Source organism: Nycticebus coucang, chromosome 14 (assembly GCF_027406575.1).
Source record: "Nycticebus coucang isolate mNycCou1 chromosome 14, mNycCou1.pri, whole genome shotgun sequence".
Classification (NCBI taxonomy): Eukaryota; Metazoa; Chordata; class Mammalia; order Primates; family Lorisidae; genus Nycticebus; species Nycticebus coucang.
The window spans coordinates 40263694-40276602 of record NC_069793.1 but is presented as its reverse complement, the minus strand read 5'-3'; positions in this window follow the sequence as shown (position 1 = coordinate 40276602).

Below are 12909 nucleotides of genomic sequence, written 5' to 3'. Positions count from 1 at the left end.
TGACTAGGTTTAGCAGTCTAATCTTTACAGTATATATTAAACATGCTTTAAATTTTAAAATGCCTTCCTCTTACATTTTCATTCTCTCAATTTAATTAAGCAAAGTATTTGAATACAGACCAAAATCTTTCTGCCCATGCTCATATATTTTAAATTTTATAAGTCATCCATTTCATTATCACTAACATGAACTAATTTTCAACATCATTTAACAAAACCATTTTTCCCTTTGTAGAAGTCAAATATACCAGAGTATTTTGGTATCTAATGACTTAAATACTTTTAATTATATCAGTATGTATGACCTCAGCAATAAATACCTATTTTCAAGGGCTTATCAAAATTTATTTGAGTGTTTAACAGCATGTTTTACTAACATTAGCGATTATAATGATATTATATTTAATTTTTCTATACTTCTTTCTCTCACATTCATGAAAGTAGATCAGACTGTTATATACGAGTCCAATTATATATGCATGTATTTATACTTTTTGTTCTCCCAAATATCTATTTTTGGAAGGCAAAACAAAAAACTATCTAGAGGTTACACATATTAATATTAGAGTAAATTTTAAAGGCTTCTTTTGCTCGAAACAACATCTCTGATAACAGTATTTACTGAAAGTAGGACATTCTCAGAAATTTCAGAATCTTTTCTCTCACAATGTATCCATTACCTCACATAAAAAAACATTGGAAATATTAAAAATAGAAGTTCCCTTGAGTATGGCTTATACATATCCCTTTTTCTCTACTGCTAGAAGTAATTCTTAACAATTTGTAATAAAAATAACCTGGCAAATATTACTTATTGCCCGTAGGATAGTGTTCATTATAAACATTTTCATTTATACCCAGACTATGTAAGAGTAACTATAGTTAGTAATAGTATTTTCATCTTTATAATTATTTACAAGACATTATGTCTTCCCTGTAAAAGTGAAAGATTTACTTTTTAACTTAATGTTTAGGCTGCACTTTATATTGAACTGTACACTATGGGGCCAAAGGAAGAAAAATGGTGCAGAGGCAAAATATGGGAATAAGTCTTTGGAATGATGTTGATACAAGTAATTTTATTCAACATCACAGAAGCCATAAAGTATTATGGTGACATAGAACCATTCTTGAGAATTGTTTTGGCTATGTAAACTTGTTTTTAATATAAACTTATGAAAGTTGATACATTTCCTGAATACTAAATGTATGCTGGGCCGTATTATATATATATATATATACATATATATATATACACACACACATATATAGTCATTTCAATTGTATTGTACTTATTATCTTATTTAATCTACCTAAAAGCTCTAAAGTATACATACTACTATTACCTCATTTTACTGATAAGAATTCACGGAAACAAAAAATTAATTAATTATCCCAAAATCACACAGTTAACAAGTGTTAGAGCCATGATCAGTCTATGAGGAAAGCCTATATACACCGTTAGGATAAATAACATACCAAAAAGCTCCACCTGAAAGAGCCCCATCATTGCTAGTGAACTATAGAATCATACACTTAAAAGTGACTTTAGTGTTTACCTAATGACGCACCCCAAACATATGCTTGAACTCAACCCACAACATCCACTGTTAATAATATTTTGGGTTAATATTTCCTCTAACCTATAATTTAAGAAGGTTTTTCTTATATTAGTGCTAGAGAAGGTTGCAGCTCTGAAGTTTCAACCACAAACAAGAAAAAGTTGTCTTTGTCATGGAATTCTCATTCTAATGGAAAAGACAATGAAAAACAAATAATTGAACAATCAAATATTAAACATTTTAATGACTGAAGATTCCAAAACAAGTTAACGTAATGAAGATTGAATGGGATTTTTTTTTAAGAGACAGAGTCTCACTTTGCCGCCTCGAGTGCTGTGGCATCACAGCTCACAGTAACCTCCAGCTCCTGGGCTTAGGTGATTCTCCTGCCTCAGCCTCCAGAGTAGCTGGGACTACAGGCGCCCGCCACAACGCCCAGCTATTTTTTGTTGCAGTTTGGCCGGGGCTGGGTTTGAACCCACCACCCTCAGTATATGGGGCTGGCGTCCTAACAGCTGAGCCACAGGCACCGCCTGAGTGGGATTTTATTTTTAATTAGCTGGTGAAAGGCTTTTCTAAAATATTTTAAAATAATTTTAAAAAATAATTTAAGCTGAACCAAAATGATATAGAAACTAATAGTATATGAAGAGATTAATACAATATTCCATTCACCAGAAAAAAAAAAAAAAAAAAAAACAAGAAACAAAGAACAGCTCGTGCAGATGTTCTAAGATAAAAAACTAGGAAGCGTAACTTTTATCATAGGAAAAGAAAACACAGCCATGTGTCTGAAGAAAGGAGATTGTCAGGGAGCCATGTGAGATGAACAGGAAAGGGGCCAGCACAGTGGGGTCTTGTGTGTCCAGTTGAAGAGATAGAGTTTTTTTCTAAGAGCAGAGACTTTTAATCAAGGAAGTGACATGAACTGATTTATGTTTTTAATAAATAATCCTATCTGCAGTGTGATGAGTCAACAGTAATATCCCAGAATAGAACGGGGAGTCAGAGAGACTGATTAGGAGACTGTTGAAGTTGAATGGTGTTATTGGAGTAAATTTGCAACAGTGGAGATAATAGGTAGATGATTTTTAAATGTTTTGAGGTAAAGCTTGTTTGTTTTGAATCTTTGCTCATAGAGTGCGTGTAAAAGCAAAGAAAGAAATAGGCGGTTGGCTCTTAAAATGTTTAACTAGAATGTGTATTTGTTGATTTTATTTATTTACTAACAGGAGGGTTGATTTTTTTCAGGTTAAACTACTTAAGTAATTGGAGAGGAAACTGAAAGTTCAGTTTGGATTTGAAAGATCGAAATACAGTGTATGTAAGATGCAGGAGATGAAACTTGCTTCTCTGTGGTTTTTTTAATCCAATTTGCTCTGTTTCCTTTGGTTACAGACTTACAGAGACTAACACCTCTTCTGAGCAGTGGAATTTCAAACACGAGAACTCTTCTCTGCTCACTATACTCAATCTTCTTTCTAGTGTTTGTCTAAAGATAAATTGCTTTCATCAGTCTATTTTTTTCTCTCATGAGTACATATTTTTTCTTATATTAATTCTAACTGGGGAGCTGAGAACTTCCCAGAACTGGACAGAGTGACACTTTTGGGGTACTTTAAAGAAGAAGAGTTATTGCTCAAATCATAATGCATCAAAGCTCTATGTCTAAGAAGTAACAGATAAGCAAACTCTGTATATTAAACTTAACCTTCTTCCATTTAAGAAATACGCATTACTTGGCTCAATTGTATTAATTTAGAACCAGAATAGATTAGTAGGTAAATAAGGAACATTCGGGGATGGTAGCTTGTAGTTGTGTACTAAAGAGACATTCCTGAGGTCAGTACTAGTCTGCTAGGGATACCATTAAAATCACACCACAGCTGAGTGCCTTAAACAACCTATATTTATTTTTTCCCTATTTTGAAGGCTAGAAGAGAAAAATCAAGGTGTCAGTAGGTTTGGTTTCTCCTGCTTTGCAGATGAACATCTTCTTGCTTTGTCCTCTTACGACTTTTTATCTGCGGGTACACACATCCCTGGTATCTCTTCCTTGCTTTATAAAGACACCAGTACTATTGGATTAGGGCATCAACAGTATGATCCCATTTAACCTTAATTACCTCTTTAATGATCCTATATTCAAATACAGTAATGTTAGGACTTTATTATATGTATTGAATGTTAGGACTTTAACATGTGTATTTAGGAAGGCACAACTCAGTGGTATGACTATAACACCTTAACAAGTGCCAATGTGAAAATTTTCAGTCTTGAGAAGAAAAATATTTCAATAGGCTATGCTAAGGATAGTTGATCAGCAGAAAGAGTCAGGTATTTTAAGAGTAGAATAATTAGGAGAATATATGCAGTTGTCTTAAAACAAGCCTTAATAAAGTGTAACATGCACTATTATCTACCTAGAATTTTATTCTCTTCTAAAAATTAAAAAATAAATCCTCTGTTTTGAATATTCACCATTACCTAGGCAATGGGGCAAATTAACAAGATAATGTCAGAGGCAGAGTTAGAGTTCTGACCTACGAACTTTTATACTATCTGAACTGAATTATTTTGTGTCTAATTCTGGCACCTCTCTTTATAGAAAAGTAGTCACAGCATAGTTACCTTTAACAAAAATATGTCATAAAAAGAGAGCCTAAAGCAACTAGAAAAGTCTAGCCTGTAGAAAATATTTAGAGGAGAAACGATGTTTGTTTTCTAATAAGGAGGGCTTTGCTTTTTGAAACAGGAATGAGACTTGTGTTGCATTTGAAGGTAGAACTGAGGCCATTTGGTGGGAGCTGTAGAAAATTGAAATGAGGACTTATCTAACAATTACAGTTATCCATCAAGCTAAAGCGTCACATTGTGTGAAAGAGGATTTCAATTCTGCCGGGTAATCAGCAAGTTAGACTGTCGCTGGAGGAAAAAAAAAAAAAAAACAACACTTGGGAAACCAAGTGCTAAGTAGATAATTTTACTATGTGACTTTATGTTTCTGAATGTCTCTGAAAAATAACATAGTAAAATAAAAATAAATCCTTCATAGTTTAATTTTAGGTCTATGGAAGACATTGAAACACATGGGAACTAAGTAAGAAAAGATATTATATTATTCAATAATTTTTAGGCCATAAGTGAGAATTCAAAGGTGCCTACTTTGTAATCAAAACCTTTATTGTTCTTACACCCAAAAATCTCTTCTAAAACTTAATAAAATATTTAACAAATACCATATAATTCATCTTAAGCAGGGAAAGTAAGACTTATACCACATATGGTTATCATCCCAGAGACTGAGAATTGGAAGTTAAAACTTTTCAAGAATATAAGACCCTTTTTATGGTTATTTGAATTGTACAAGGTACAATTGATAAAAATGTATCACCCAAGCCTGCACCTCTGACTGAGCCCAAAGAGGGATGCTTTTCAGATATGGATGCAATTGAACCCTTTTCCACGAGGAAACGTTACTACTGAGTAATTCATTCTGACTTGCAAATATCCCAGGGAACAAATTCCTTCCCTGAAAGTTACCCTTAAACTCAGGTGTGGAAAAGTAGAGAGAGAGAGAGATGGGGCAGTCAATACTGCTTCATCTTTTCACTACATCTATGATTATATTGGACTCCTTTTTTTCCTTTCAAGTAACTGACAAAAAGCATCTCATCAAAACATAAGGTGTGTTAAGGAATAGTAAAATAGGCAATTTTCAATTTAGTCAAGCTCTTACTAAGTCTATTTTAAAGCATAACTCATTTTCTGTGGTAATTCATTAAAGAGTGAATAAGAGACATTTTGAGGTAGCCATCACTGAGCCTCCTCTACTGACCTTTAAAAGGTTTTCCTTCATTTATCTTTAACCTAGAGCCAGAGAGAGATTGCTCTCTAGAATAGACTGTATTATTAAGCTTTCATAATATTTAAAAGTAACAAAGATTAATATATGACATCAAAGGTTAATATATAAAATAAAACCTATTATTCATGCATATTAGGGGATAACTTGCTATTAGTAGGAGTTCAACTTATCATTTATTAATGCGACCAGCATTTCCCCAGAATATCAATACCTTCACATCCAAAATGTGGATAATTTAAACGTTCATACATAATGGAAGACATAGACCCTAAGAATGATTTTGTCAATGGGAATGTGGGGAAGAGCTCAAATTTTTATCAATGTAAGCCGTATGAATATTCATTGTGTGTGTGCATATGTATATATGTATACCTCTGAAGTTCATGTATAAGTATTGTGTTGAAATCAGTTTAACCACAGAAATATGAACCAGGAATTGTAGTTTCTTGGTATTTTTATAAAAAGAGTTTGACTATGGAAAATAAGCTTTTTTCTTTCTTTATCTCCTGATATTGGAACACAAATAATTTTAATGTATAAAGTCATGTACTATATAATGACATTTGAACAATGGTATTGTTTGAATACCAGTTGACAATACTGTATTTCATTTTTTAAATTATGGATAATTAATAGTTATGTATATATTTATGGGACGCATAGGATATTTTATGTAGGTATGCCATGTGTAATTTCCAAATCAGTGTAACTGGGCTATCCATCACCTTGGGCATTTATCATTTCTTTGTGATAGTAGCTGATAGCAGAACAAGGTGACTCTAGTCAATAATAAATTATTGATATTTTAAAATAACTAAAAGGGACTAGGAAAGGTAATAATGCATTAGTTATACCTTTCCTATGCAGAAATACGTTTATATTCACAAATACCATTGATGTTATAACTGCCTACATGCTGTTCGGTACAGTAATATGGCGGACAGATTTGTAACATAGACACAATAGGTGTAGTGGCCTATGCTATCTAGGTTTATGTAAGTACACACTATGATGTTTCCACAATGACAAATCTTCTAACAATGACTCATTTCCCAGAAAGTATCTTTTGTTACTAAATGATGCACAGATGTATTTGTAATTTTCAGGGAAAATATAAAGAACACAACAAGCAGGGAAAATTATTCTATAAACCCTTGATCAATCAGTACATATTAGATGTGAATATTATAAAGGCATATGATAACATAATATGCTATAACTATATTAGTATGAATATTGAATGGTTTAATCACACTAACAGATGTCAGTGAAGTACAATTATTCTGATATGACATTGAGCATTTAAATGAAAATGTAATAAATCAGAGTTGTCTCAAAGTAGTAAGGGATAAGAACCATTGTTTCTCCAGGGAATTTATTAGGGTGAGGGATTTTCTATTGGATTAGCAGTGCAAAACAAAGCAAAACACAAAGGTAATGAGATGAATATCATTTTGCACATTAGTGTATTTAACGGTGTGAGGTATAAACACTGTAACTGAGTAAAATATTCTTCAAAGCAATATACTTTGTGTCAAAATCTATTTCAAGGTATTTAATAGAATGGCATTAAATTTGTACTCTATTGAAACTGTTTAATAGAAAAAAGAAAAACTGTTACTTTTTGTTGTTCCAAATACAAATTTTATTATTTCAAATAGATTAAACAAAATTTATATGGCACAGTTTTTTACACGCTTATTTCAATTTTTTTTTTTTTTTTAGTACATGTGAGAATGGTAGCATGTTACCTCTAAAGTGCCAGACTAAATGGATGCATTATCATTTAAGGTTTCAAAATGAAGATAAAAGAAAGTTTAGTCAAACAGAATTCTAATGGCAGATTTTCCCACAAGATGTAACTCTGGTATATTGCAATCATTCCCAGCTACTTTTATAAGAAAACTGAATACAAGGAGAGAAAATTTCAGAGCAGATAATTTTGTTGTAGTTTAAAGTCCATTTTGTTAGAAATTTGGCAAATGCAGGATGACTTCTGGCTTTTGTACTCCAATCTATAATAGTTATAACAATAATAATAATAATAATAATTGCCACACCAGTAAGAGTATTGAAAACCTGTAATTTATTGCATATTCTAAGAGCTTAGAATTTATACCCAAGAGCCAACAGCTGAAAATAACCTTTCTTTGGAATGCACAGTGTTTGAGAGACTGCAGAATTAACCTTTTACTGCTCAGGATTCTTCCTAGTCATTAGAAAACTAACATCTACCGCAAATTATAATAACATAAATCAGTTTTGGCTGATTTTGAACTTTGCATAAGTGAAATTATGTCCTTTTGTATTTCTAGATTCTGTTAAACAGTCGATGAAAGATTCAACCATGTTGTGACATTTATGAATAATGCTTATTTCCCTTGCTTTATAATATTGCATTTTTATTAACAAATTATAATTTTCATATCTGTTCTGTTTTATTGTGGATTGAAATTTGATGTGGATCTATTACAAGAAGTGCTTTTATGAAAATTCATGTCCATAACCTTTACTGAGTATGTGGACTCAACACAATCTAATAAGTATATGGAATTAGCGGGTCACAGATTATGCAAATATTCACCCATAGTAAGTGCCGTAACATGTTTTTCATAGCATTGGAAAGTAATTTTAGTCCTACAAGCAATGTGTCAGAATTCCAGCTGTTCTACATCCTCAAAAACCTCTGGTGGTTTTGATCTACATTTTGGGTGATACATTTTTGGGTGATACAGTGGTATTAAAGTTTAATTTGCATTTTTCTGGTGGATAATGAAATGGATTCATTTGTATAAGTTTACTGACATTTACTCAAGCTCCTTTATAAAGTGTTTAATTATTTGTCTATTTTTTAAATGCATTGTCCTTTTTTCTCATTGATTCAGAACAGTTTTGTTTTTACATCAGACACATCTAATACTTCTTTCACTCTTTGTCTTTCAGTCTTCTATTGGTAACTATTGAACAACAGTAATCCCTTTAATGTTGTCTAATTTGTCATGGTTTCTCCCAGTATAGTCAGTGCTTTCCGTGCTTCCTTTGTCCTAAGAAATCTTTGCCTATCCATATCTCTGAATGTATCATCCTTAACTTTCACGTTTAGATCTAGTCTATCTGGAATCACTTTTAGATCTATAATCTATCTAGAGTCTTTCCAGAAGAAGATAGTGATCAAATTTATTTATTATTTTTCCATGTGGATTTTCTAGTGAGATTATTTTTTCATGCATGTAATGTAGTATCACCATTGCCATAAAAATAATTATATAGTTATATCTGTTATGGTATGTTTCAGCTTGAATCTATACTGATCATTCATCTTCCATTGTCTGCTTGTCTATCCTTTTGCCAATTTCATGCTGGAATTCTTATTTGAAATTAATTGAGTCTACATTGTTCATTTGTATGTTTTTTTTTTTTCTAACTGATTTTTTTTCAGTACTGGTTGAATCTGAAGACACTTATTACTAAGAACCAGGAATTCCTATTGTTTATGTGTCTCAAGGTCTTATTAATCGTGTGAACAAAACAGTTATTTTTCTTAGGTGTAAAATCTCAGGGAAGTCTATTCTAGGATATTTTCTATTTTGTTACTTTACTGTGGTTATAACTTTTCTCAGAAATGGCAGCCTATACACGTGTGATTTGAAAGATTTTTAATTGTTCTCCCATATGTTTCTGCGATCTATGTTATACATACAAATTTTAAGTGAGCAGTTCTATCACCACAGCAGCATATTATCCAAGATTGAAACATTCTCATAGTGAGATTTAAAAGTCCTAAATCCTTAAAACTATTATCAACTCCTTTGCCATTTCACAGATTTTTAAAGTTCTCAAGCATGTTTCCCTATGTTCACAATATTAAAAACTATTATGGATAGTATTTTGCCATATTTATTTGATTTTAATATATCACATTTTGAATAGGGTAGAGAGAAAAGATAGTAGACAAGTGACTACTGCTTTAATGAAACAAGCTATTATTATTCAGAGATCTGAGATTTCATACACAGCTGGAGTTTCTGTCAAAGACAAATTTCCTTAGTCTATTCCCATTCGATGGGATTAAGCAGAGCAGAATTCCACCAGACTCAGGGAAATTCATTTCATGTTCTTCTATGGAAGGGACAGAACCCAATAAAATCGTGTTTATATCAAATCAGGACTCTTTTATTCACAAAAATACATATATCAACAATATATTGAACTAATATAAAATTTAAGGATTAGGAGGTAGTCTGGATTCCAATATAGTCTTATAACTTATTGAACAAACAAATCTTTAATAAATGGATATTAAAATGAAATACCCCTGCTTAGCAAAATGACTTTCATAATATTGCTTCAATTTCAAGAATTTGTATTGTCCTTATTTTATGGAAAAATTTATTTTAACTTTTAGAAGTTGCTTTCTTGTGCTATCTTATGTTGGAAGTTATAGAGAAGGTACAAATACAAATAAAGTAGTGGGCGGTGCCTGTGGCTCAGTCGGTAGGGCGCCAGCCCCATATATGGAGGGTGGCGGGTTCAAACCCGGCCCCGGCCAAAACTGCAACCAAACAATAGCCGGGCGTTGTGGGGGGTGCCTGTAATCCCAGCTACTCGGGAGGCTGAGGCAAGAGAATCGCTCGGGCCCAGGAGTTGGAGGTTGCTGTGAGCTGGGTGAGGCCACGGCACTCTACCGAGGGCCATAAAGTGAGACTCTGTCTCTACAAAAATAAATAAATAAATAAAGTAGTTAATTTTCTTATAGAATTTTCATTAAGAGATTAATAGGAAGTATTCATGAAGTCCCTATAGTAAAATCAAAGCCTACTCTGGCTTGATAGATTGCTATATTTTCTGCTAAAAATATTCAATTTGAAAACCTGCAACAAAGGTAAATCTATATACAGAGTTCTTAGTTGGAATTTTCAAATCAATAAAGACAATAAAAATAAAATATATCTCAAAACAATTGTTCAGCTACAAATTGACAAAAAGCCCAAAGCTTGACATTGCCTAGTCTTAATTAAAGCATAGAAAACATGAAAAATCATATAATATTCAAACTTTTTGGTGTGTAAATGATAATATCCTTGAAAATTTAAAATGCACATCCAAGCCTTTGTGTGGGGTTGAACGTTTTTGTTGGAGTTGAGTTCCACATTTAATGCCTTGTGGTCTGAGAAGATGAAAGATAAAATTTCAATTCTTTTCATTCTGTTGAGGTTTGTTTTGTGTCCTAGGATATGATTAATTTTGGAGAATTTTCCATGGGGTGATGAGAAGAATATATATTCTTTAGCTTTTGGGTGGAGTGTTCTACATACATCTATCAAGCACAGTTGTTCTAGGGTCTCATTTAAGTCCCTATATCTTTGTTTAATTTCTGTTTAGAGGATCTATCCAGCTGTGTAAGAGGAGTGTTAAAGTCATCTGCTATTATGGTGTTATTGTATATCATATTGCTCAGACCAATTAAGGTCTGTTTCAAGAATCTGGGAGCATTTAAGTTGGGTGCATAAATATTTAGAATTGAAATGTCTTCTTTGTATTTTTCCCTTGACCAATATGAAGTCTCCATCTTTGTCTTTTTTGACTTCAGTTGCTTTAAATACACTTGTATCTAAAAATAAGATTGCAACCTCTCTTTTCTTCTGCATTCCGTTTGCCTGAAAAATTGTCTTCCAACAACTAACTTGGAGTTTTAATTTCTCTTTTAAGGCTAGGTGTGTTTCCTGTAGACAGCAAATGGATGGCTTGTGTTTTTTTATCCAATCAGTCAGTCTATGCCCCTTCAGTGGGGCATTCAAACCATTAAAGTTTATTGAGATAATTGAGATGTGTTGTAGTATTCTATTCATCTTATTTTGTGAAAGTCTATTGCTTAGTTTTATCTTTTGCATCATTGTAGAAACTAGGTTCTGTTCTTTAATTTCTGGGTGCTTATTTTGCTGATGTTTAATTGTGATAGTCAGTGTGTAGAACAGGTTGAAGTATTTTCTGTAGAGCCGGTCTTGTTGTGGCAAATTTCCTCAATGTTTGTATATGATTTGATTTGATGTTGATATGATTTATATGTAAATGATTTTATTTCTCTGTCAATTTTAAAGCTTAGCTTAGCAGGACATAGAATTCTGGGTTGGAAAGGCATAGAAATTAAAAGACCTTATGCTGAATGACAATTGGGTGCAGGAAGAAATAAAAGAGGATATCATTAACATCCTTGAGCATAACAACAATGAAGACACTAGCTACCAAAAAGCAAAAGAAGACCTGAGGTGAATATTTATTGCTTTAGATGCCCACATCTGAAAAACAGAAAGAGAGCACACCAACAAACTCATAAGCCATCTTATGGAATTGAAAAACGAAGAAAAATTTAAGCCTAAACCCAGCAGAAGAAAAGAAATATCTAAATTAATTCAGAGATTAATAAAATTGAAAACAAAAGAATCATTCAGAAAATTAATGAAACAAGGAGTTGGTTTTTTGAAAAATAAAAATAAAATAGATAAATCTTTGGCCAGACTAGCTAGAAATAGAAAAGTAAAATTTCTACTCAATCAGAAGTGTTAAAGAGGAAATAAAAACAGATGTCACAGAGATATAAGAGATTATCTCTGAGTACTATAAGAAATTCTATGCTCAGAATTTTCACAATGTTAAGGAAATGGGTCAATATTTGGAATCACACCCTCTCCCTACACTTAGCCAGGAAGAAATAGATGTCCTGAATAGACAAATTTCAAGCATGGAGATCAAAGAAATGTTAAAAAAAAAAAAATCTCCTAGCAAAAACATGTTCTGGTACAGATGACTTCACGCCAGAGTTCTAGCAAACCTTCGAAGAAGAGCTTATTTCCATATGGCAGAAATTATTCCAAAAAATTTAGGAAGAAGGAATCTTCCCCAATACATTCTACAAAGCAAACATCAACCTAATACCAAAACCAGGAAGACACCCAACTGAAATGGAGAATATCAGACCAATTTTGCTAACGAATATAGATGCAAAAATCCTAGCCAATAGATTACAGCTTAATCAAAAAAGTCATACATCATGCTCAAGTAGGTTTCATCCCAGGGATGCAAGGCTGGTTTAACATACGCAAGTCTATGAATGTAATTCACCATATCAACAGAAGATACAGAAAAAACATTCACTAAAATCCAGCATCCTTTTCTGATTAGAACCCTGTGGAGTATAGGCATAGGTGGCACATTTCTTAAACTGATCAAAGCCATCTATGACAAACCCACAGCTAATAGTTTACTGAATGAAGTAAAACTGAAAGCTTCTCCACTTAGAACTGGAACCAGAAAGGTTGTACTCTATTGCCACTACTATTCAACACAGTGCTGGAAGTTCTAGCCAGTAAAATTAGGCAAGAGAAGAAAATAAATGGCCTCCCAATGGGACCAGAGGAGGTCAAAATCTCCCTCTTTGCTGATGATATAGTCTTATACTTAGAGAGCCCCAATGACTCAACC